The sequence below is a fragment of the Hermetia illucens genome, chromosome 6, assembly GCF_905115235.1.
Source record: "Hermetia illucens chromosome 6, iHerIll2.2.curated.20191125, whole genome shotgun sequence".
NCBI lineage: Eukaryota > Metazoa > Arthropoda > Insecta > Diptera > Stratiomyidae > Hermetia > Hermetia illucens.
The window spans coordinates 66,499,177-66,525,100 of NC_051854.1; the positions used below are offsets into that span (position 1 = coordinate 66,499,177).

At 41.1% G+C, this 25,924-nt stretch overlaps 1 protein-coding gene across 3 annotated transcripts in view; it reads right to left on the reverse strand.

The window, feature by feature from the left end:
- The window catches only part of LOC119660607, a 586,737-nt gene that overhangs the window by 441,437 nt on the left and 119,376 nt on the right, over window positions 1-25,924 (reverse strand). The window lies entirely within an intron of this gene.

A 25,924-nucleotide genomic window follows, 5' to 3' on the forward strand; every position in this document is an offset into this window, starting at 1 on the left:
GAGAGGACGGAAGTGATCGTCTTGATCAAAGAGAGTTGGTGAGATCAGACAGTGGAGTATAAGCCGGTGGTGAAATCCCTCGGCATAACGATAGAACAAATTTAAAATACCGCGGACAAGGCTGTTGCCGGAATTAAATGTAAACATTCCGGCAATATTTGGGGCCCGATTGGATGCGCGGATGATTTATAATGAGCGCGGGGTTAAGTCCGTTTTTCTCTATGGCTCTGAAGTTGAGTTTAGCCCCGGTTCAACGGCGGGAAGCTTTGCGAGTAACGTATGCCTACCGTACTGTTTCAGAACCAGCAGAAACACTCGCACTATCGGCACTTGAGAACAATCTTGGGAGAGCGAATCGACAAGTAAATGGATCGCACAACTCCCCACTGATGTGCGACTGTTTATAGCTACCCAGTTGCGAAGGGTATTTTCGGTCTTGCCAGCCAGGAAATCCTACACTCTCTTCTTCTATAGAAGGCAGAATCTCAATCGACAATGTTTCCTTGCAAGAGAGAATCAAATACTACTGTTGAGGCACTGCTTCGGAATAAGGACATGTAGAGCCAGATAGCACTTTTCACTCAAGCCATTCTTAAAACAAAACAAAAATGGAGATGATTGTAGAAGAAACAATGTAGCAGAGGCCCCCAGAACTACGGAGTGTGTGCTCCTAAACAGGTCACTCGATGTAATGTGTCAAATGATTCCAAACTAATATCCTAGAAGCAACGGGGTATCTTTTCATCGTCTGTCTTTCTCAGAACAAGAGTTCGGCACTTTTTGACATTCCTATCCAAAAAATATATTTTTCCTTGGGAGCTGCACACCTCTTATTGTATATTTTGAGCCTTTACTTAGCAGCGATATTGCCACCTTTGTGAAACTTTGCTATGATTTTTTCACTATGAAGTTTTCTATAGATTCAATCTCGTCATATTCTGGGGTAAGAAGTTAAGATCTAAACTTCTCCGGATTTTTTATTAGCCTTCTCTTATGAGCGATACCACGATCGTCTAGGTGTGGATAAGATCCAGCTCCATAGGTTATGGTGGGTGGGTCATTTAATCCGTATGGGTGAGGATGCTCTAGCCCGGAAGGTCTATAAGGGCAATATCTATGGTAGAAAAAGAAGACGTGACAGACCCTGGGTCAGATCGAGCGATGACGTAGACCAGGACGTCAGATCTTGGCGGGAAACTGGAATGTGTGGAGTTCGTATCTATAATAAAAATGGATGTTGCGCCGTTGATGATAGCAATAACCTTCTTCTTAGTCTTTTTACGTTTTAAAGATCCACTGAATTTAACCATAATTCAATAGATATCCTGCTTTTCGTTCTTGTTTTTAAGTGAAGGCGGCTGATGCAGTCCTCATGTTGTCTTAACTCGACTAATTCTGCCATGTTATTTATAAACCATGCCCAAAGAGAGGAAGATCGGTTTAAGCAACGTACTTTGTTCTATCTTCAGTAAAATAAAAATAAAATGTTCAAATCAGGGAAAGAGATAAATAAAGTATAGTAGGAGTTATTCCACTATGCTAACTACTTCCTGATCTCTCTTGGTGACAGATCCCGCAACAAACCGACCGAGAAAACGCATTCAGTATCGTAAAAAAATGATCGCATTGAATAAAAAGTCTCAGAGGAATGCTAGGGCGTTGTCGTCGTCAAATTAATTTGAGCTGAACAAATACGTATCAGAAACACGGTAAATATGAGTACCTTCGCTGGAAAGGCGAAGGAACTCCCAAGGACTCTTCATAAGAGTGAAGAGATGCATTGGCGTTTGCGCAATACAATCGATGGTGAGGTGTCAACAGCTTCAGTCAACTTCCCTATTAAGGTGGCTCACATACCCAAGAAAATGCCGGCATTGCTATCACTGGGAGTTTCCGTGAGGAAGGAAGTCGACAAATTTGATGACCGGCTTGCTATCTATATCTATCTATCTGCTATATCAGCTAATCGCACGATCTACGATGTCGAAAAAACCTGTAGTCTGCCTTTCGATAGCTGTATCGTCATTGTGGGCGATGTTAATGATCATATTGGTGAACAGGTAAATGCGACAGGTGCAATGGGGAAAGGAGCCTAGAACATATAATGAGGGTTGTGAGCGTATAGTTGATTTCGCTGACACCCACAACCTTTTAGTCACCAATACAAGGTTATTAAACGATTAAACGTTCTCACTTTCCTAAATTTGACTATTGTCTTGCGAATCAAATCACCGATAAAACAACGTGAGGAACGTACTGGTATGCCGTAAATTAAATTGTGATTGATTTGTGATGAAAAAAAGAACTTCTCGCATTTACGCGATTACCAACCATTATGAATGTCCACGAATCCTGGGATCAAATTAGGACCATGATTCATAAAACGGCCTCTATAACCCGCGGGGTCACCAAACCTGGTAAGCAGTTGATCAACCAAAATACGTAGCGTTGGAATCACCGTGTCCAAATAAAGGTCCATGAGTAGAAATACCTCAATCAGAAGTTTCTCGTCGATAAGGAGCTGCCCAATCATTAAATTTAGAAGTATGTCAACCAGGAAAGTAAGAAAGCCATGCCTACTACCCGGGCGATCCATCACAAAGATCTTTACGATAAACTGAACACTTGGAACGAGGAACGAAATCTGTATCCTATTTCGTTAATCACAAGAACGGTACCTCGCTTATCGATCGACAAGACGCGACGGGCAGATGGCGGGAATATTTTCAGCGGACGAAAGAATTTGTTTATCCTTCACTTCCACAAACACTTCTAATATTTGGAGTAATTTCGCCTTTCAGCGCTTATGGTGCTCTGAGGAAGGAAGACAGGGCAACAACTCTGTCGGCCAAACCAAAAGCAAGTGACCATAGTGGTGGCCGTGATGCAGTAGGTAAATGCTCAAAAGGCCTATTAGGACCATCAGACCCGAGTCTGAGCGGGTCCGCAACTGAACCGGCAATTGGTCACGAAACCTCACCAGGGGTATACTGATTCCATGGCGATCGGGATAGCTCTTGAATTTACATGTCTCAGGAGAATTTCTGTTGTATGAGTCCCTAGTGGGACTTTCATAGACGTTGTGGTTACGTTCAAGCGAACAGAGACCTTGGGCCTTGTCGTGTTGCTATCCAATATCATGACGATTTCTGAACGCCTTCTTGACAACCGTATTCGCCACATCGTTCCAATAATCGTGAACAAAACCGTGTTTGTCAATAAGTGCGGAATTCGTGGTATAATTCACGCTATACGGTTACTCATGGAGAAACACCGCGAAAAACATTGACCTCTCTTCTCGATCTAGAAACGACGTTTGACGTTGTGCCACACAAACTCCTCTAGGATGCTCTACCAGAGGAACTAGTGCGCTGGGTTAAATTCTCGGTCACGATCCAAAGAGGGAGGTTCGAAGTTAGAAAGGTATATCAAAACCGCTTTGTTCTCTGTCGGTATTCGTCAAGGAAGCACCCTTTCGCCAGTCCTATTTATTCTTGTTATGAAGATTGTCATGCGAGGCATGAAACGTCCAGCGCCCTACCAACTGCTCTATAAAAATGATGCTTTCCTGGCAACTAATAATAAAACTTAATCGACTAACTTGTGCAAGAGTTAAGTCACCTAATGCTGCATAAGAACTGAGACTGAGCTATTTACATATTTCGGATCAATGCTATCAGCAAACAGTGAACTGACGCTAGCCAAGATTGGTCTGGAATATCGTAATTAATGGGAAATTACCAAAAGGCCGAACAAAACAACGATGGCTTCATGCGCTAGATAGTGACTTGGGAGCCTCTCGATTCCATCCAAATCAATCCTATCACCAAGCAAAATGACGCAATCGATCAAGACGAATCAGAAGTAGATGTCTCAACTTCTCTTGCAACCTCCCCAGGCTTTTAGATAAGTCAAAATTGCATCTAATTCCGCAAACAAAGTAGGCTGCACCAGTTGTTGATTTGATCCCTGCATATCGACGTCTCTAACTCCGTATGCTTTTGAATCCCCTATGTCTCTAAAGTAATTTTTCCGGGTCAGCTGACTTAATCAGCTCATCATTACAAAGTGCTTTATTCTAGGAAGCCAGATAAAATTGTAAGAAATCCATAGGTCGTTTCTACATTGCTATGAGTAATATACTCGCTATATCAGGAAAATTGTTTATTCAGAACGGTTTCCTTCTCATGGATACAAACCGCTTAACTCTCAAAATGAAAGCTTTTTATAATACCGCACTTGACTGATATGGTTGTTTTTACGTATAGTACAGCACAGCCAGCTATGCGAAACTACCAGACTTCTCAATTCCTTCATAAAAAAAAGTATCCACAGCTAAAGATACAAATTACAAACACAAACATTTCTGCGATTGTTACCCTAATCAATCGGTTGGTTCAAAGTCGAATTAGCTACTTGAGTAGAAGCAGCGAGCAGGGTATCACGGAAAGTTTTAGATACAATTGTCTTGCAATACAGACAAGCAAAACAAATCACTATTATCATGATGTCAAGAGTCTGTTCTACTTTTATTACTCCTTAATATGTCTTGCCTAGTCTAGGAGTATCTAGATTAGATGGTTTTGACTGCGCTGGGCATGCCGTATAATCAAAAAATCAATTAATTGTTTTGTATGCCTGACTTTATTGAAGTTCAACAATAAGTCATAACTTTCATTTATTTTTTATGGAGCCCCATTGGGAGTTCAAATCTAGAGTCAAACGACTACCTTGACATTTGGGGTAGATTTTTTCTAACGAGCTGAAAATATTTGTAGGAATAATATGAGCTCCAGTAAACATATTTCAGTGCGGGAATTATTAATACGAGCATAACAGAATTCAGCTTGGACTTCAGTAAATAAAGCATGCTTTTATCTATTTTTTGCGATCTTAGCCTCATTTTCCAAGTGAAATGTGAATCACAGCAATGTAAAGGTACTTGGGGTTTATAATAAATCGATTGTTGAGGGGCTACGAAGTTGCAGCGTTTCTATAGAGAAATAACATTCCTTCATTGATCTTTCAAACAGTTTTTTTAAAATCTTATATTGGAAACACATAACAAACTTGTGAATTGTGATTATGTCGGCTACCAACTTTACCTTGGACGCGTAGGCAGTTGAAAGCAACAATATGTACTTTTCTTATCAATAGATACTTTTTAATCTGTATTTACTTTTGACATATTTTGCTTGTTAATATAGTAAACAAAGTTAAATATATGATAAAAGTAGAGTTTTATATACACCGTGCAGAAATATACACGCAAACCTAGCAAAAGAACTATGTACCTATGTACGCCTACCTATGCAGTCATATACACATAGCAATATTTGCATATCTTTATTGTTAGGTTAAATGTTGTTTACTCAACCTGAGTTACGAACGAGAGAATTTATCACATTCGCACTAATCATATAAAATGACAGCTATATAATCCAATGTCTGCGAATTTCGCATTTTCATTTCACCGCGAATGAAATAAGAGATACCAGACCCCAATTTGATATATTTACAAAGTGAAGTAGTCTGACTGTCAACTGCTGCAGCAATATTAGAATTAACGCGAGAATTAGATACTGAGAAAGAGCGAAAGTTTCCATAATTGTTTGGAGAAATAAAATTATGATCCCCAGTAAGATTCAGAGGAATCCAAAACCAAAAAGAGTAAAATACTCGGAATTCGCCGTTTATACTAAAATTCTGATTTGATCGTTTGTTTTCAGCCAAGCTTGGGCCAGTTGCAGTCTAGATGTTTTCAAGACGCCGTCTCTGGTGTGTCAGGCCATCTACCTTCGATCAGCCTCTGGGACTTGGATCTTTATCTCAATCTCAACTAGCGAGCTATAATTAGGGTGGATTACACGATCATGCCCTCGAAGACCTTCCTTAAGCGGAAGAACTTTGACCCATTATACGGTAACTACATGAACATTGTTAGGATTTCCATCAAACTTTCCAAAAGCGTGTTCTACGTTTTTTGAACCTTTTGAACTTCCGATTCCTACTTACAACTACTCAAAACCAATATCTGTACAAGTACATTTGATACCTAGCATGGCTCTGGTCAATGGGAAAAGTTTTGCATCTCCTCAATGATGTTCCTATATTCTAACCAAATTTCGTGTCAATAGGTAACAAGGACTGTAAACTGGATCCTGAATGTAAGCTTTGTAAGGAGCAAGAGGATGTCGACTCTCGGCATGGCGCAGGCAATAGCAGATGCCCCGTATTTAGGAGAGCTTTGGAAGCAATCAAGAAGTGAGGTTGATACAAACCCATCCTCAAAGAGCCTAACAAGAGAACCTCAGCCAAGGATATAACTGGCAATTCGACAATATGGGCACGTTGAAATCAAGCCACTTAATAAATAACAGAGTTGTCAGAAGTTGGTTTCGTTAATTCAAAAATAGTTGGCATTTACACTTACAGCTCTACCAAACCTAACAATGGCACAATACAAGGAAATACTGGTTGTGTTGCGTTTTTGGACTAACCACCCCAGACCATAGCCAATGATTTTAAAGCTTGAGGTGTGGATTGAGAGCAGCCAAATAATTACTAACAGCAGTAGCTGCGTTTTATTCAAGGTTTTCACAGTGCTAGATTTGGTGATTGCAAGCACCGGAAAAACAAAAATGGACATGTTGGGACTCAAAAGTTGATCTGACATATGCCAGTATGATATTTGCGAGGGAAATGATCTGATTTGCTAATGGGTATTATACTTTCAACGACGGCCAGTTAATTGTATTTCACATCGAAAATGGATCATGCGGCGATGCGCCGTCTCGTAAATGGGCACCTGGAAGCCAGGGTTGGTTCCACTCATAAGGAAGCCGTGATGTCAGTGTGGTTTAGAAAAGATGGGACAAATAATTAGACGCATAATGAAAGTATACCACGCTGCCATGGGGAGGCGCCAATTCTCATCAATAGGTGTGTATGTGTGTTTGAGATGCGGGAGGAGTATAGCTTTTGACCACACACTACTAAAGATGGGTAGATGACCTATTTAATATTATAAAAGTGGTATTATCTTAAAGGGTAATATCATATTATCATGAACGAGTGCGATCAAAACATCACCAAACATTACAACATTACCTAGCGCGTTACCTTGCATTATCGCGTCACCTATCATCATCGTATTACAAAAACGATGATGATATCACTTCTCTAAAAAGTAATGTCAAATGTAGAATGTAATGTCAAATCAAGAAACATCACCTCTCATCGTAGCACAAGCGGGGGCAGCAATTGTCGAGTGCCAAACTGATGCCGACGCCAAGCAATGTGAATCTATTTTTGCTATAGGTGCTTATTTTCTTGGCTGCTTTGGGCTTTTTGACTAAAAAAATTATTATTATATTTCGGGTGCCAGTGAATACGTGGATGCAGATTCTTTGCTTTAAGTACAGTTGATCCATGTTATGGCTCGGCTGCGGATTGATGTGTGTATGTTGCTGGTGCCATTTGTTTGAAGTGCATTTCCCAGGCAGCATCCAAAATCTAATCTCGACAGGTACATACAGCCTTCAACCGAGAGAAAGTAGTATCACTGGAGTGAGTAAAGTGGGCATTTAGTTCGGTCCATAGATACAAGTCTACAGGTCCGGATGGTATTATTTCTGTTCTAGTAATAGAGGGAACGGATGCCTTGGGTATACACATTCGGAATATATACGGCACTTGCCTACCACACGCTTATATTTCAATTAACTGGTGTGATGTGAAGGTGATATTTATACTCAAACCAGAAAAAGCCACTTACACGGACGAAAAAAGCTTCCGACACTTCAGTCTAACGTCCTTTCTACTAAAAGGACTAGAAAGACTAGTAGATCGGTTCATAAGGGACACACGCATTCCTAAGCGGCCATTTTACCATAGGCAACACGCCTAACAGAAAGGCAAATCCACGGAGACAGCATTCCAGCATTGAATGTCCGAAAAAGAAGGCGCCTCATTCGCGACAAGACAATATGGAATCGAATCACTGTTAATCAGTTGGATCCTTCACATGCTAGAGTGGAGAAAAATCCACATTTTGGTCGGCCAGAAGTCTATTGAGACAGGATGTCTTAAGAGCTGCTAACAGGGAAGGGTTCTCTCTCCGCTGTTATGGCTCCTGGTAATGGAAGCCCTGCTGTGGCTCATGGAGGACAAACAAGTCTTCGCGCAAGCATTTGCGGACGATCTAGTCATAATAATTACCGGCAAATTTGCGGATACAGTATGTGACCGCTTGAATGTAACTCTGCATAAAATCCACAGTTGGATGGATGGACGTACAGTGAACGCTAGGCAGACTAGGCTGTTATGTCCACTAGGAACGTCAGGTAGAGCAGCTATACGCTACTCACCTTAATAGGAGAGGAAATCCAACTGGCACAAATAGTCAAATATTTAGGAGTACATCTCGATTCCAAGTTAACGTGGAAGCACCATATCCGGGAACAGTATCAGAAATCCTGCAGATTGCTCTGGTGCTGTAGGAATGCGATAGGTAAGACGTGGGGACTTTCACCAAAACGGATAAATTGGATGTATACATCTATAATAAAACCCATTTTGATGTATGCATGCATCGCCTGGTGGCCGAGACTGAACTTTGTTAACAGCAGGAACGTAGATTCAGAGGCTTGGTTGCTTAAGTATTACTAGAGTAATGAGTATTACGCCGACTGTGGCACTTGAAGCTATTCTAAATTCATGCGGTCATGCGTCTATCTGGAAATTTCGTTAGATCCAGATTCGTCTTTGAAAAGACATACACTGTCGTAATCACTAAAGGAGAAGAATGATTGATAAATGGCCATGCGACTTTTAAGATTATAGACTTAATAATCTTCACCGAAGGGTCAGCATTATTAGCACTAAACAACAACGACATATCCAGCCAGTTGGCGTGGAATTGCCACCAGGCGCTGCTGAAACTTGGCCGACTGAACGAAACATTCCTGATGTGGGTGCCGGGGCTCTCAAACATCGCTGGTAATGAGGAGACTGACAGACTGGCTCGCCGAAGGTCCTTATCCACAATGGTGGGGACAGAACCAGCTTTTGGAATCCGGCCATCCACTGTCAAATCTACGCTGATTGGTGAATTTGCAAGGATTCACACAGCCGAGTGAAGAAGTTTGAACTCTTGCCGGCAGGCGAAAATCCTCGTGAAAGAACATGGGGTCGCCAGAGCGGCATTTTCGTTGCCCTCCAAGAAATGGGACACGAAAATCTTAGTAGAGCTTTTAACGGGACCCTGCTCCTTAAATTACCATAATTACCATATTGAGGTGGTCGGCTATGTGCTGCCAATGTGAGGCGGAGCCGGCCCTGCACTTTTTATGCAGCTGCCCGGCCTCCTCAGATCTCAAACGAAAATACCTTGGTAAGGTTTTCTTCAATGAAGAATCTGCACACTCTCTACCTCTGGAGAATGTTCTCAGATTCCCTAAAGCCTGCGAACGTTGTAGGCGGAAAGCCATTGAATAGCCTGAGTGCTCGGAGCTGCGGCTCCACCCAGTAAACTAAACTGCTGATGCTCGACCAAATGTAGGGTTAAGGAAAACAGCCGAGATCAATAGTGTTTGGCTTGTATGATATGTGTTCATCATTACCAAAAGTTGTGAGGGTCTTATCTATTGCACTTCACATTTCTTATCTAAATTTACGGTGCATTTGTGTAATATGGCATGTAATGGTAGAAATAATAATAAAAAAGCGGGTTTTATTGCGTTCGTCAAAATTCCTCCTTTGTACTTCAGTTTCACTATGTTTATCGACTATAGTACGCGTATCCTTTCACTTTTGGCTTTAGAATTTGTTCAATGGTAAAATGTTAATTTCGTGGGTGATTTAATCTCATATAGTGTAAAAGGTCATTCGATTTTTAAATAGGCCAATCTTAATCTAAGTCCACATCCACATGATGTTGGACAGGACCAAATGAATGGATGTGGACTTAGGATTACCCAATTTTAGTCTCGCTTAGACACAAACAACTGGCAGCTTAACTTCAATATAATTCGCAAACTTGTCGTGTTTTTGCGATTATATAATAATCAGGACAAGGTGATTGTGGAGCGTTTTTCAACTTGTTGTCACTTTCGGTCACGCTGCTCCCAGGGCAGAGGTAAGGCAGCATCTGAAGAGTTGCCTCTGCCCTAGACGAAACCGTTAGTCGTTTTTTCGTTTTTTTTTTTTGGCTCAAGCTTAAGATATTCATAATAATGGCTGTTACACAATGCAGGTGATGGTCGAGATATTATTGATATTATAATATCATTTGTTTGGCGTATCTCTACTCACTACATTCCGGGACGAGGAGATCAAAAGACTATTCATAGTGCAGCCTGACTATCACTGCGATACGCCTGTCCTTCAGGCGCTCATCAATCACCCAGGTTGCCGCCCTTAGTATTGCATACACTTCAGGCTGAAAAATCGTTGCATATTGCCCCAAAGGAGAAGCGTACTTCTTGTGTTTACTCAAGAGATAACTTTCGGCACCAGAACCCTATTCTGTTTCTGAGAAATCGGTGTAGAAAACTTCCCTGTATCCTGTCACGTATTCCTCTAGGAGTTCCCAGTTTTCTCTACGTTTCAGGATAACTTCATATTTTCTACCAAACTAATGGCATTGTAAGAACTGAATTTAGTTCTCCGAATAACTTTTGCAATGCTATGTGCTGAAGAGTTGTAGGGTAGAGTTTCCTCGTTTTTGTAAGTAATATTAGCGTCATTATCAATTAGTTTTAAAATTACAATACAACAGTTTACTGATTTCTTCAGCACTTTTCGAAAGAAATTTTTATTAACCGGAGACTATAATGCCAAGCACACCCATTGGGGATCAACAATAATCTCTCCGAAAAGCGGATAACTGTTCGACACCATAAGCAAGTCCAAAGAGCTTGATATTATTTCTTCAGAACAGCCTACGTATCAGCAACGAGTACAAAATTTCTAATCTTATCGATTTTGGGGTTACAAAAAACATCCGTCGAAACCAGATTTGCGCCACAGCCAATTTTGGCTAATCTTCGGATCACTCCCCTGTTATAATCACTATCACCAGCCAAGCAATAAATTCAAACAGGCCTGACAAACTAACAAATAAGAGGACAAACTAGTTCAAATTCAAGAGATATATCAGCGCTCATCTGACGACAATTCCCTTCTTCCACTCACTGAGAATAATCTGATTTCCAGGATTTACGAATGAGTGGAAGAAGCAGCTCTGCAGAGACAACTGTAGCTGCCATAAAATTGTGGAAAAATTTGGATTGAAACGGTTCATTAAACTTTGCTCTGCGCTATCCCGCACACAAAAAAGCATGTCTGCTTATCAGTATTGTCCAGCAGACTGTTCAAGATGTCTGCGTCCGATCAGTAAGATAATTTTATCACTATCGAACAACAGCCGGTGCTCAGAGGTGGCGGGGACGAAGACGGGACGACAACCCTGCCGACTGAACCAAAACCAAGTGGCCGAGGAGAACCTTTATAGTGGTCTCCCCGGGAGACGCTGTATCCCATTGACTTGCCAGTCGTGATGCAGTACGCAAATGCTCCAAAGGCCTAATTAGGGCGATCAGACCCGAGTCTGCACGCGGACTCATCTGAAGTAGCAATAGTCACGAAACCTTACCAGGGATATACTGGTACGATGGGAACCGGGATAGCCCCTGGACTCACATACTTCAGGAGAATTCCTGTCGTATGTGCGTTCAGCTCGGTTGTTTGCGGTTGGCCCCCTAGTGGGAGGTTCATGGGGATTGTGGTTGCGTTCAAGCGAACCGAGACCTTCGGGTCTCAGCGTGGTGCTGCGTTTCAACACGGGTGCCGTACTCCTTAGTTCAGTAGAGATTTTAGTAGGTGCTGAGCCATGCACTCGGTATAGACTGGTACCGTTGTTGCTTGTTACAGTGCGGCTCTGATTGTTGTCACAAAATCAATCCGTGTCTTAAGAAGATCGTGGGATTAAGTCCACGAGACAGGTGCTCACGTAAAACCCCCTTGGACTCACTGTCGAATAACAGCCGGGTTCGAAGCTTCCCACCTCTACAAGGAAATGCGGACGTGATACGTATGCGAAGGAAGATGACTATCAGGTCATTACCGATCTCGATTTCGAGGCACGGTAGCCGTTTTCGAAGCATAATTTCCAAATTTGCAGGATGCTAGCCCACAAATCACTCCCACTTTTAGCAGCAAGCAGGGAATACTACAACCCCCAACTATAAAGGAAATCCCTACCTCAGCGAGGTACTGACTTCCCGTCTTAATAGAAAGTACCTTTAGCTGGGTTTAAGTTGGCTTATATCTACTCCCTGAGACGCCAAAGTGTTATAAACTGACTATACTTTCCACTTCTGCCTCAAACGGGATCTATGACGCGCTTGAAGATACATAATAGTACATATACCAAGTTATAAGATATGCCAGTGGATCGGCTTCAAATAAGAAGTCAACTTATCGCGTTGACAAAAATGTTTTTCGAATAAGCGCGGAGCATGAACCATTTAAAATTGTAATCAAAATATCTTTCATAGCTCTTACTTAAACCATTATGCCAAAATAATAAGAACTATCTGCACTGTATGGGCAACTTTAAGCTTTCCACTCATGTGACCTATTTCAGTCATCACCTAAATTAAAATTGTATTGATATTGTCCGAAAATACTCACTGACCACTAGATAATACTTTGAATGTCAGTTAGACAAAAAAGTCACTGACAAACAAGCAGCTATGATTATGTCAGGAATTTATTGTCATATGAAAAAGTGACCCAAAGTTTGGTAATTAAAAAAAATCATTAAATTTGATTGACGGTATAATTCAGGTTATTGTAAATTTATGATTATAGCGAAACAAGATTTCAAGTCCAATTCAATTCGTAATTAGAGGGGATAATGAAAGGCCTGATGTTCGTGAATATAATAACAGATTCAATACAGTTCAATTCAAGACTCCAAGCAATAAGATTCGCATAACCTTATATCATTGTTATTAGTATAGCAGATTATATAAAATACAAATAATGATAGTCGTCTTGTCTAGCCGCAGCGGAGATATACCGATTATCGCGTTCTTTGTCATTACTTTGACCCATTCGTTAATCATTTTTACTATTCATTTTAGCTATAAAAGATATGATTGCCAGGTAAATGACGATATCCACAATGAATATATCAAATTATATAACAAATTACGTAAGTTTAAGGTTTTCCACAAAATCCTACAAGTTCTGCGTTTTTGTTAGGATACGTTGGCGTTGTTTACTGCAATAAGGTAGTCTGGGAACTGTTCCTAATACAGATGGACCTGATAATTGTTAAAGAGTTGAATTATATAAGAGTTGAATTATATCTTTGAAAAAATTAACAATGACTCTGTGACCCAATTCAAGAAATTTTAGAAAATTTGTTGATAATTTTAAAACTCCTCAACATAGAGAAGAGTCAATTATAACTTTTCACCGGTTAATGGCCCTGTAGGCAGCAAGTCAGCTTCTGGGTCCATATAAACAGCAATGACATTGGCTGAAGGTCAATTGGAGCTTCATTTGGCGTTTCTCTCGGCTTTTGCTCAGTAGCTTTAGACTTTTTAATTGTAATAAAGAAATGACAATGGAAAAAAATTCCAAATTCTATATTCTGTAAAATCATTCTAAAAAAAATACAATCGAAATGAGATTCTATAGGATTTATATTACTTCTCTAACTTTGTTAATTTTCCTAGAAAATAAATTGACAGAGCCCACTTTCACCGAACTCAATCCATTGTTTTCAGTTAGCTTTTTCCTAATCTACAGAAACGAATCATTAATTGGTGTCACATAGTATACTATATAGCACAGTAGAATCTCTACAAAAATCTTCGCGATAAGTTATCTGCTTGCAATTTGTATATATTTTGCCGAATGAACTATGACGTAAATATATATGTGTAGTCTGTAGTTGCGAGATTACCTAATCACATAAATGAGATTGGAAAATGGCCGCATTTTATTGGAAATTATTCATCTAGTTCGTGACGGTTGACTCTACCAGGAGTTTTTCAATGACTTCGGCTTAAAACACGGAAAATAGCGTGAAATACAGGATGAAGGAATGGTTATAAGCGGTTTCTTTTCCTTCTGGGCTGGGTAATCCGACGATGGGACAATGAATCTTCAACCAACCATTCTCCCACATTTTACTTAAAAGTTAACATTATTCCAGTAAGTAAAAATCAAGCAACTTTTAAAGGGTAGACGGTCTGATAAAGCTTCAGATTAAGGCTGCATAATTCGACAAACCCACCTTCGTGGATGTGGTCGCTGAAGATTGTTTTCGGACAGGTCTGGAAGTAGGTTCACCCAACGACGAGGCTCTGTTTGTTTGCTGGTCATGTTTTAGGGGTAAGCGGATCTAGCGTGGGATGAACCGAAGCAACGATCCAGGTACCATCCTAACTGCACAGGGAAAGGTACTAATAGGACACTCGAAGTCAAGGTGAAACAGCATAGAGAAATGCCTGAGAAACCAATAGATGGCGAAAACTACCGCCAACAAAAGCAATCGACCTCGAGATGAAGTCGAGCAAGAAAATAAGAAGAGCGGAATGTGCAAGGGGATGGCCGAAAAGCAACCTCCGCAAACAGTGAAGCGGCGAAGCACGCATTTCGAAATTTTTCCGCGACGTGGCCAGGAGTCCCTTATGGGTGGTGCTGGCAGATAGTAACTTCGGTATCGGCCAACGGGTGCAGAGAATGTGTCATCCAGCATCTCCTGGCGACAAAAAGGAACAGGATGGGTCGGTAGGGAACACATAATAGCGCGCGAGGATCAATTCTCTAGGAACTGCCTTCAAAACTGGACGATTGTGTAGTTATTAAGGAGGAGAAATCGTAGGTTCTACTCCGTACAAATGAAGAGTGCCTGAAGGTACTAGAAAAGGTCGACTCAGGATCAGGACGTGAAACCGGACGACGACCAAGATCATCGACGCCGGCGAAGAGATCTTTTAGGCCGACGGGTAACGCAGATAAATCTGAAACACTACAAAATTTGCCTCAGCTAATCTACTGGTTTTGATCCGAGAGGAAGAAATTGACGTCACTTTGGTACAGGAACCCTAGATATGAGGAGGCCGAACCATCAAACAGCAAGTCTGCAAGGCTTAATAAAACTCTATCCAAGGAACACAGGAACCTATCCTTTCTTCAAAAGGCGGAGGGCTTCTGAACGGAATCTTCCCTGGATCTACTGCTGTATGTGCACTTCCTCCCTAGCGAGGAGGACTGTGAGCCATAACGGGTTGGAGAGTATACAGCCTTAGTCGAGTGAGATTATCAAATCGGAAATTACCAAGGATAAAATCAGCTGGGCTATAAGCAGCTTCCCCGCATGGGAATCACTGGGCAGAATGCCAGGCGTGCTACCGAAAGAGCAAGAAAGAGTACTGCCATGATTTATAGAGGTTTACCGAAGCTGTATTTCGGTCGGATACGTGCCGACATCCTGGAGATAGACGCCCCAACCCAAAAGAGGAAACCGTGGTAATGAGCTCGCCAAGTACTTTCGGCAAACTCGATATAAATCTAACCAAAACCGAGCTGATGCTATTTACCACCATCTCCCCCGACCAAATTAATAAAGAGTGGTATTTTCCTCCAATGTAAAGTGGGCATGATCCAAGATCCTAAGTTGAATTGGAGACTAAATATAGAACCTTAGGGTTAAGAAGGCCTATGTAGCTTTGATGTTTGCAAGAGGGTTTTTGCAAGGAAATGGGGGTTTTCGGCCAAGGATGGTTCTGTGGATGTACACAGCCGTGGTTCATCCCATGCTAACATTCGGTTCTATTGTATGGTGACCAGCATCGAGCAAGAAATACAATAGAACCAACCTTAATAAGATTCAAAGTCAGTATTGCCCGATAATTGATTAAAATGTACTCCTGCAACTCCACATTAAATACCCTGTAGCATGCAGTGCTATCAGATTACGTGAGATCGGATATTGGATAGCGAAGCGCTACCGCCAAAATCACATCCTAGACGAGAAACCTCGGGAACTCTAGGTATTCCTAACGGACTATAGATTCGGGGTGGTAGTTTTCTCGGACATGCACAGTGTAGCCAACTACTACGGTCTTCCAGGATTCTGGAGTATATTTCAAGCTGAGTTTTTGGCGATACTGGGACCCAAGCGCAACATAGTCATTTTGACCAGCAGCCAGTCTGAAAGTCAGTGTCCTCTGGGTTCCCGGTCATATGGACATAGACTGGGCCACAAAAATTTTTTAAACCACGATATGTTCCTCAATTCTTGCAACGTTGTAACTAAAAATGACATAAGTCAATGTATATTATATTAGATAAAATTTTTACGTTGAAAAATATAACTTAATGGAAAGTCAGAAGAGGCAGGCACGGAATATGATCATTTAACTGGTGAGTGGTTCAGAATACTACGTAGGGGAGTTTCTGCGCATGTAGCTCATGTATTGGTATGGCGATGGGTCGATGACGCCTAGATGGTTTTCTTGTGTATGCGATTGAAGAACGGTGTATATATGCAATACTTTTATTCTACCATACTAATTCAGGTAATGCGCCGGGAGACAAATCTCATATAGTCTTCTTGGCGGTAAGAGATAATTTTAAGTAATTTGAAACAGCGCTGACCATCCCGTATGGCGAAGACATATCATACTTAATGACACATAGGATAACCAACAGTCTCTTCATTTTTATCATTTATTTACCTTCTCAAAATTTAGGAGCAGTTTGAACTTTTAGTAAACTTTCTGCCTGCCCCCCAAGGTTCCCGATTGCACTGCGGAGGCAACTGTCAACATGCTGAGAGATCTCTTCTTTGTATATGTTAAGGGAAGCCGAGCTTACAAAGAGCCTCCTGGTAGCCCATTATTAGCCGTGATTTGACTATACTTGGTGGCTTTTCCAGGTAGAGTGTAGCAAGTGGTTGATACACGAGGTGGTGAAACCTTGTCTTCTGCAGAGAAAACATGTGGGAAACATCGGGGGTCTCCAACGATGGAGGCAAGTAAGACTTTTAGCATGACATGATCACTTTGCCAGAAATATATGTTTAAAAAGGGACATGGATCGAAATATGATATATTCAAATTACTCAGACCCTTCTCTTTTTCTTTGGGAATTGATACTATTGTATAGCTTTAAGAAACAAGGGCTTATTGCCAGAGTCTCTAGATAAAAATAATATACAAAAACTAGCTGTTTCTTTATTGTTTACGGAATGTCCTTGAAACCAGGGTTAACATTTGTTGTTCTGAGTCTTGCCTTAAGAAGAATATTCCCAATTTCGAATCTACATAGTCGAGTCGTCATGGATACAGCTGGGCAGGTTATGCCTATTGAAAATATCATCAGGCATGTGTCCTAGCGCCAGTTGACTGTTTGAGCGGGGGGACATCTGAGAGCGGTTTGAAAAACCTAGATTTACCAGTATTTAGGATGTGACGCCCCTTGAGAAAGGGAAGAATTGATGGAGCCTACAGCTCTAAATCACCGACCTCAATAAAGGGCGGCCCTTTATTGAGGGCATAGTATATCATTCTTCCGTGAAACTAACATATGGGAATCCAGCGCCGACACACATCATCAAATAGAAGATTCATCAAGTGCATCTTACTATCTCCCGCAAGACGAGATAACTGAGATTGAAATTTGAACCTGGGAGCAATGTCGAAACCGCAAAACTAATAGTTCAACCAGTTCAGCCGTATCGTAGCGTCTATCTCTCCCACGAGTTTTTAGAGAAACTTGCAGTCTTCCTTCATTGTTCTGTGACACGTACTTTTAGGGATCTTTCATATAGCATTGTCCATTAATATAGACAGGAAAAATTCGATGACATCAGACTGAAAAAATTGGTACTGTTGATGTCAGCCCCAGTCGATGCCTTAGTCAAAGAGCAAGTAGATATCATGAGGTGAGATGACATGCCGAGACAACATAGAGGACGTCGCTGGTAATGGTGAGAAAAGGAATCGGTGGCAGAGACAATCCTGGCGGACTTCAAACTTCTCAGGCATTTCATCTCGATGTAGCTCGTGACATTTTGCAACTCTCTTCTTGTTCCACTCACTGGAAAAATTGTGGATTCGCAGCAGTAACTTTGCAGAAATTGCAGGGTCTTCAAGAAATAGTTCCGCAATGAGAATGTCAGGACCGGTAGCATTACTTCGTTGAAGTTCTCAAACAAATGTCAATCATCCTCGCGCACTCTGATCCGAGATCCGATGATGGTATTCGATAGTGTAATCATTCTTACTTGCAGGAGCTTCTACTTCCCTGACCAACATAATCATGGAATTCTTCTCGTCACGCAAAATTCCTCGTATTTTTCCAAGGTAACACAACTCCATCGCATCGTGCTCACTCATTAATTTATCTCCATGTTTCCTTCTCGAGGAAAGAAAAACGCCTATTTCTATTTTGGAGATATCTGCGGGACCCTTGGAATACGATCCTAGGCGGCATGAAGAAAGAAAATATCGGCAAATTCGAGTCAGAATCTAATATTGGAAGATGAAATTATTGCAGTACCACCTACAACCATCTGAGCAATCCTGATGAGTGCTGAAAATGATAATATCGTATCAGAAGTATTGGCAAATTGCGTTTGCCGCGATTTTTTACCTTTAGAGAGAGTGGAGAAGACGTTTTGAATAAGAATCAGTCAAGAGGGAGACACATGGGCACAGTTTCTTGGGGATTCATAACGAATGATATTGATTGTCTGGAAAGAGAAAGATGCCTTCATAAGAGCAGAATAATATGCTGGGCTATTCGAAAAATTAAAATATCGTTTGAAAGAGGACCAAACGCATGCTGCTATTGCACGATATGATACGATTGTGCACCCGAGTATTGCTATGGCCGCCATTAAAAAATTAGGATTTGGAATACTGGATGACTCTCCACATAGTCTAGAATTAACTCCGAGCGATTATTATTTGTCTCCCAAAAGCGCTCTTTTTTCACTTCGGGAGAGAAGCAGACATTTTCGAGCCACATTAAGCACGCAATTTTGATTTATTTCAAAGGCAAAGAGAATTAAAAAACGAAAAATAATTGTTAGTTTCACTAGTCCCTATTTCGCGAAATTATTAACCGCCCCTCGCAATCGGTAAATATCAAGGAGGATGCCAGTATGGCAAGCCCAGAGAACTCCTGGGATATAAATATCTCGTAGATATCTGTATTGCACAAAATATTCTTAGATTTTGAGGTCCTGTCGAAATTGGTGAGTCATTAATGATAACGAATCAAACAATAACTTTGGTGAAAATATAAGACCAATTCACGTAAGGTTCAGGCAGCTTTTGGACTTAAACAAGGCTGACTTCAAAGCTTTCACCCTCAAGAAAACGCTAATCTAGTGGTTTACATCTTAAATATAAACAACCTGATGTAATTCAAATTCCGTCTTAAAAATTAGAGAAGCAAAAGAAACCGTGATAAAATTAGACGAGGCGCAAGTCAATATCAGAATAATTAAAATCAGATGAAAACAATGAAATCAATCTAAGAACGGAGAGGATAAAACCTAATATTTTACGACGACAACCATTAACAACTGAACAATGACCTATCCTCCACAAAAAGAGTCTCGACTTGATCCTGGTATTGAGAGAACTGTATTCGTAGATTTTAGGCGAGACCGCGAAAGCGGATCTAGCGCCGTTAATGTGTCAGATACCATCCAGTTCGTATACAAATTGATCGACGCCTTCAATGCTCTGTCCATTAATGCAAATAGGGAAAGTGCGATGACCGATTAGACTGCAGTTCAATTCTACTTGCCTCACCTTCCAAATCCAGAACTATTTGGCCATGGTTCATGACCCGGTGGGAAAGCAAACAGATATCATTAGCGTAGTCGAAGTGTTAGGAAAGATGCCATCGTCAATTGAACTGCTCCAAGTACTCCAGACAAAGCAGCATGAACACTGCAGCACTGATAACAAGAAGAAATAATATCAGTGACAAGGTGCTACCCTGGCAGACTCTGCTATGGATCTCTGGGATTTTACCTCGGTGCAGCACATGACATGTTACGTCATCATGTCACTCTGGTAATAGCTACTAGTTTCTTCGGAATGCCTCACCTGCGTAGAGCATGCCCGATACACTGCTTGTTCACGATATCGAAAGCTTTCTCGAAATCGATCATGAGCAGATGCAGCGAAGATCTAAACTCTCACTGCTCTGAGATGATTCGTAGGATACTGAAGTGGGGTTATGCAGGAGCATCCGGACCGGAAACCAGCTGTTTCACCCTCTCTGCGCATCAAGTTACCGTGATGTTCTTTAATGCATTCCAGGAGTATTTTAGCCATTATCTTTGCAACGGCAGATACCACTCCAATTGTCCGTTTTGAATGTGACATGGCCCTTCTTTCGAATCTCAACATCATCCTCTTCTCCATGTCGCTGAGAAAGGTTTCAGATTCCCAAGATTTCCGTACGAGTGGAAATAGTAGAGACGCAATAACTGTTGGTGCAGCGATAAATAACTCTCATTCCAATATACTAGATATTAAGTTCTGTGTGCGCTGTGACAAGCCAATAAACAGGGAACAATCTAATGTTGCATAACATATACGACGAGCCGGAAGCCCCCACCTTCCATGTATTAGACCATTGACAAAACTGGGCCGTCGACGGGGAACCCATGCACGAACGAAAGATTGACAGACGTCCTTTGAAAGGAAGAATGGAAATAGGGCGACCATCATCTGGAAAGCGACGAAATTACTAGATTTTTTAAGGACCAAAATTCGTTTGTAGCATTTTCAAAGAAGAAAATTATGCCCCGATTTGAGTTAGAAATTGGAAATGTGTTACTTCTAGGATGGTTATTTTATTTAGCCGGAATCGGCAAATCGGCCAATTTAATCCGATTTGAATGAAAACAGAACTTCAGTTTCTACCCGCAAATATGGATTCTACCTAGCAACGTGCAACAATAAAGAAAGGTCGTCAGTTTCACGTTACGGTCACATGCATCCTACAATGTGCACTTATTTCTAAATATCCGAGAACAATGTGGAAAAATTACATCATTTCTCATACTTGTGTAGTCGAAAATATCTAGACTTAACTCAAATTAGATCCTAGAGAAAAACGCGAGCTTTTCAAATCCAACTAAATTATTCCGTCAGGTAACTTACAACTTTGACAGAAGTGAGCATTTGAACTCCAACATTTCTCAAAAAATATCTCCCCTAAAACCATAAACACAATTATCATGTTCATAAAACACTCGGACAACAACATCTCTTTCACAAAAACAGAAATCACTTAAAAATTTCCACCGTCCGAAAATATATTTAACACCATCATTCCAATTATCGATGATCTCATCCCCATCGTAACCTACAAATCCAAATAATTTTGCAATGGCAACTATCCTGTATGGCATCCATTTTTTCTTGTGTTCTTGTAAAAAAATTTTCTCGATCATCGATCATCACATTAAATCGGCTGAAAAGCATCTTTCATCTGGCGAACGTATGAATAGACGATAAATTCCGAGACGTTTAGTTTGTTTGTACAAAAGTTGTAGGAACAACTTGAACCTTGATCTTGCCAAACTTGTAATTTTGTTTTGTTTTGTCAAAGTCACTAAATTGAAAAGAATCAAATGGAAAATGGATAAGATATCAGAACGCCCTAGAGAATTTCTTAGTGTCACTTAAGAGAAACTAAAAAAAGATTTTCGGAATTTAAATTAGATTTGCTCGGCGTATATAGAGGTGACCCTAAGCTTCTATTGTTCGATTCCTATAACTTGAATTGGGCCCGATTATTTACTATTTTGCAATGGAAAATTTTGTGGGCGTGAGCTTAAGAAGCTGCGTTGAAATACGTCCTCTAGTCATTTCGATAGCGATTTAAGATAAATAACTAACATTTTCTGAAATTGCTCCTAAATTTGAACTGCATTAATGCCAAATCGTTTTAAGGTAAACCTTATTAAAATCGATTCACTGTCTGTCTGTCTGTCACATGCACACACGACCGAAATTTGGGGGACAGATGGCACCTATGAAATCCCACGCATACAGTGGTATAAATTTAGGTGGAGTTTAAAATGGGGGATTCAAAAGATATAGTCGTGTAAGGTATCAAATGAAAGGTCTCGGCTAGTACTTTCCGCAACTGATATTAGTTTTGTCGGGAATTGTAAAGTGCGTGAGTGAGGAGTCAACAGGTACGGACTTAAAGTGAGGCAGGACTCATTTTCGGAATCTACCCAACCTAAAAATTCGAAAAAAATCAGAGAAGTGCGCTTAGATGAAATCTAGGCCACAAAATATGTCTCATTCCAATATCTGCTCAAATAAACTTACTAATAGTATATTACCAACTTTTAGAAATTTACTGAAAAACTCCCCTTAAGTTCATCCTAGGAGTACTAAATTTTGCACAGACATAGAAGACAGTCTGGTGCATACACATGCCAAATTTCAAATCCGACCATTAGCGTCAAAGTTATAACAGTTCATACTTATCAATTTCCTGCGAATTTACCACATCCTAAGCCATACAAATAATTAACGAGAATAATTGACTTTCGAATGAAATATTAAAATTCGATTCCTGAAGAATTCCCTCTGACAATCAGATGAGAGTGAACACTGAAGTCATCCACAACACAACCCTCCGCGACACCTTAAGAGGGAAATGGATGCCGTAATAACCGCAGTCAACAGAGGACCTGGAGATGAAGCATCAACAAATGATCTTCACAATCACCTGAAGAACGTTATCATGGATACGGCTACAAACATACTTGGCCCGAGCCGCAAAAGGAGTCGGAACGGCTGGCTTGACGATGAATGTAAGCTAGCAACGGCATGGAAGAATGCCGCATATCGAGTAATGTTGCATTCTCAAAGAAGCGGGCACGCGCAGAGACTTATCACGAACTCCGTCGAGCGGAGAAGCGATTTCACAGACGGAAAAATGAAGCCTGGGAGAACCAACAAGTCTGTGAACTAGAAGAGTACAGGGAGTGACCGCACCAGGCGCGCAAGTTTTACCTTATACACCTCGATGCTCATCCTGCCGAGACAAAGAGGGAAATCTGATTTCCGACAGAATGGGCATATTAGAGCGATGGGCTGAGTACTTTGATGAGCTACTGAACAACCAGAACATCGGCGAGTTGGAGGTCCTGCCAACTGAAGATGACGGTCAAATACTGCCACCACCAAGTTTAGGAGAAACAGTCCGTGTAATTCATCGGCTAAAAAATCATAAGTCATCAGGGGCTGATGGAATTACAGGCGAATTGGTTAAATATGGAGGCGACCAGTTACACCAAGTGGTTCATCAACTTGTGCTCAAGGTATGGGACAGCGAATCAATGCCAGACGATTGGCAACGAGCCATTATCTGTCTCATACATAAAAGGGGAGATATCACACAGTGCAACAATTATAGAGGTATCACGTTGCTGAGTACCATCTATAAGATATTCTCCACTATCTTGCTAGGCCGGATAGCCCCATACGCCCAGAACATCATTGGCCCATACCAAAGAGGCTTCACTTCAGGCAAATCAGCAACAGACCAGATTTTCTCTCTGCGGCAAGCGATGGAAAAACTGTTGGAATATGGACAGCAGTTGCACCATCTATTCATCGACTTTAAAGCCGCCTATGATAGCATAGCCAGGGTAAAACTGTACAAGGCCATGAGAGAATTCGGTATCCCGACGAAATTAATAAGATTGACTAGGCCGACCCTGACCAATGTGCGAGGCCAGATAAAAGCAGCAGGATCACTCTCAAGACCATTCGACATCAACAATGGTCTACGACAGGGGGATGCCCTATCATGCGTCCTCTTTAACCTGGCCCTCGAGAAAGTGAAAATGCAAGAGGTACGATCCTCTTCAAGTCCACCCAACTACTGGCCTGTGCTGACGATATCGACATCATGGGAAGAACCACCCGAGACGTTCAAACTGCCTTCATCCAGATCGAGCAGGCGGCCATTGGTGCGAGATCTTGGGCTGCACATCAATGAAGGCAAGACAAAATATATGGTGGCAACGTCAGCACGGAAGACGAATCAACCAACAACATCAAACCGCACTGGTCAAACACAAACACGAAGAAGAATAAGGACAGGAGAATACAACTTTGAGACCGTTGACAATTTCTCCTATCTAGGGTCGAAAATCACAACCGATAACAGCTACGATGATGAAATCCGCGCACGGTTGTTGTCAGCCAACAGAGCCTATTTCAGCTTACAAAAACTGTTCCGCTCGAAACGTCTCACCATAGGGTCAAAGCTTTTACTGTACAAGACTATGATCTTGCCAGTCCTCATGTATTCCTCAGAAACTGGGGTTCTTAGCAAGAAAAATTGCGAACTCTTGGCCGCGTTCGAGAGAAGAATCCTCCGACGAATTTTTGGCCCCCTACATGAGGATAGATGATTCTGTAGCCTACACAATGACGAAATCTATGAGGGATACCATGACCGTCCGGTTGTGGATAAAATCCGACTCAATAGGTTACGGTGGGCGGGTCACTTAATCCGTATGGATGAGGATGATCCAGCCCGGAAAGTCTATAAGGGCAATATCTATGGTAGAAAAAGAAGACGAGGCAGACCCTGCCTAAGATGGAACGATGGCGTAGGTCAGGACGCCAGACAGCTTTTAGGGATATCGAATTGGTGGACCTCGCCGCAAAACGGGGATGTCTGAAGTTCCTTATTAAGGCAGGCCTAGACCAGATACTGGTTGTTGCGCCGTTGATGATGATGATCTCGAGTGGTCAAAAGTATGGGGCATGTTAAAATGAAAATTGTATCTTCTAAGAACTATTTTCTTGGATAATTTATTTATTTTATAAATTTAAAAAAAACATCGAATTGAAAAAATAGAAATGATAGATACGGAAAAGTTAAAAGCAAATTCTGCAATGGTTCAATTTGTAAACCCATCGCCGGGCGGAGTGAGGAGATTATAGAGGGAGAGTCCCTCTTCAACCACTATGAAAACTCGTAGCGGCCACAATTCCTTAAAAAGTGATGGCCCCTCAGTGTTTTTTTATGGTTTTGTGTAAAACAAAACTGTCTGTCTGTCACACGCACTTTTCTCCAAAACGGCTAAACCGATCCGAACAAAATTTGGTGGACAGATGACACCTATGAAATCCCACGCATACAACAAGTGGTATAAATTTAGGTGGAGTTTAAAGGGGGGATTAAAAAAATTTGTTCAGCAGAAATAGTCCTGTAGGGTATCAAATGAAAGATCTCGATCAGTACTTTCCGCAACTGACATTAGTTTTATCCTGAATTGCAAAGTGTGTGAGTGGGGAGTTAAAATGTACGCAATTAAAGTGAGACAGGACTAATTTTCGAAAACTACTCAACCTAAATATCCGGTGGTGTGATGCTCAAATTAACTTACTAATAGAAATTTAAAAATTTTAGAAATTGACTGAAAAACTCCCCTTAAGTTCATCCTAGGGGTACCGCACCGACATAGAAGACAGTCTCGTGCATACACATGCCAAGTTTCATGAAAATCCGACTATTAGTGTCAAAGTTATAGCAGTTCAAACTTATCAATTTCGTGCGAATTTACTGCATTCCAAGCCAGACAAATAAGATGCTGACGCCATAATTAACGAGAATAATTGACGTTCGAATGAAATATCAAAATTGCATTCATGAAGAATCTACGGATTCCCATATATGCAAAAGGGGAGTGTACATTTTTTTTTTAATTCATATATAGTCATGTGGGGTATCAAATGAAAGATCTTGGTCAGTACTTTCCGAAGCTTAGTTTTGACTATTGTTGGAAAGACAGGTAGTGCGGGAGGTCGAAAGTGATTATTTAGAG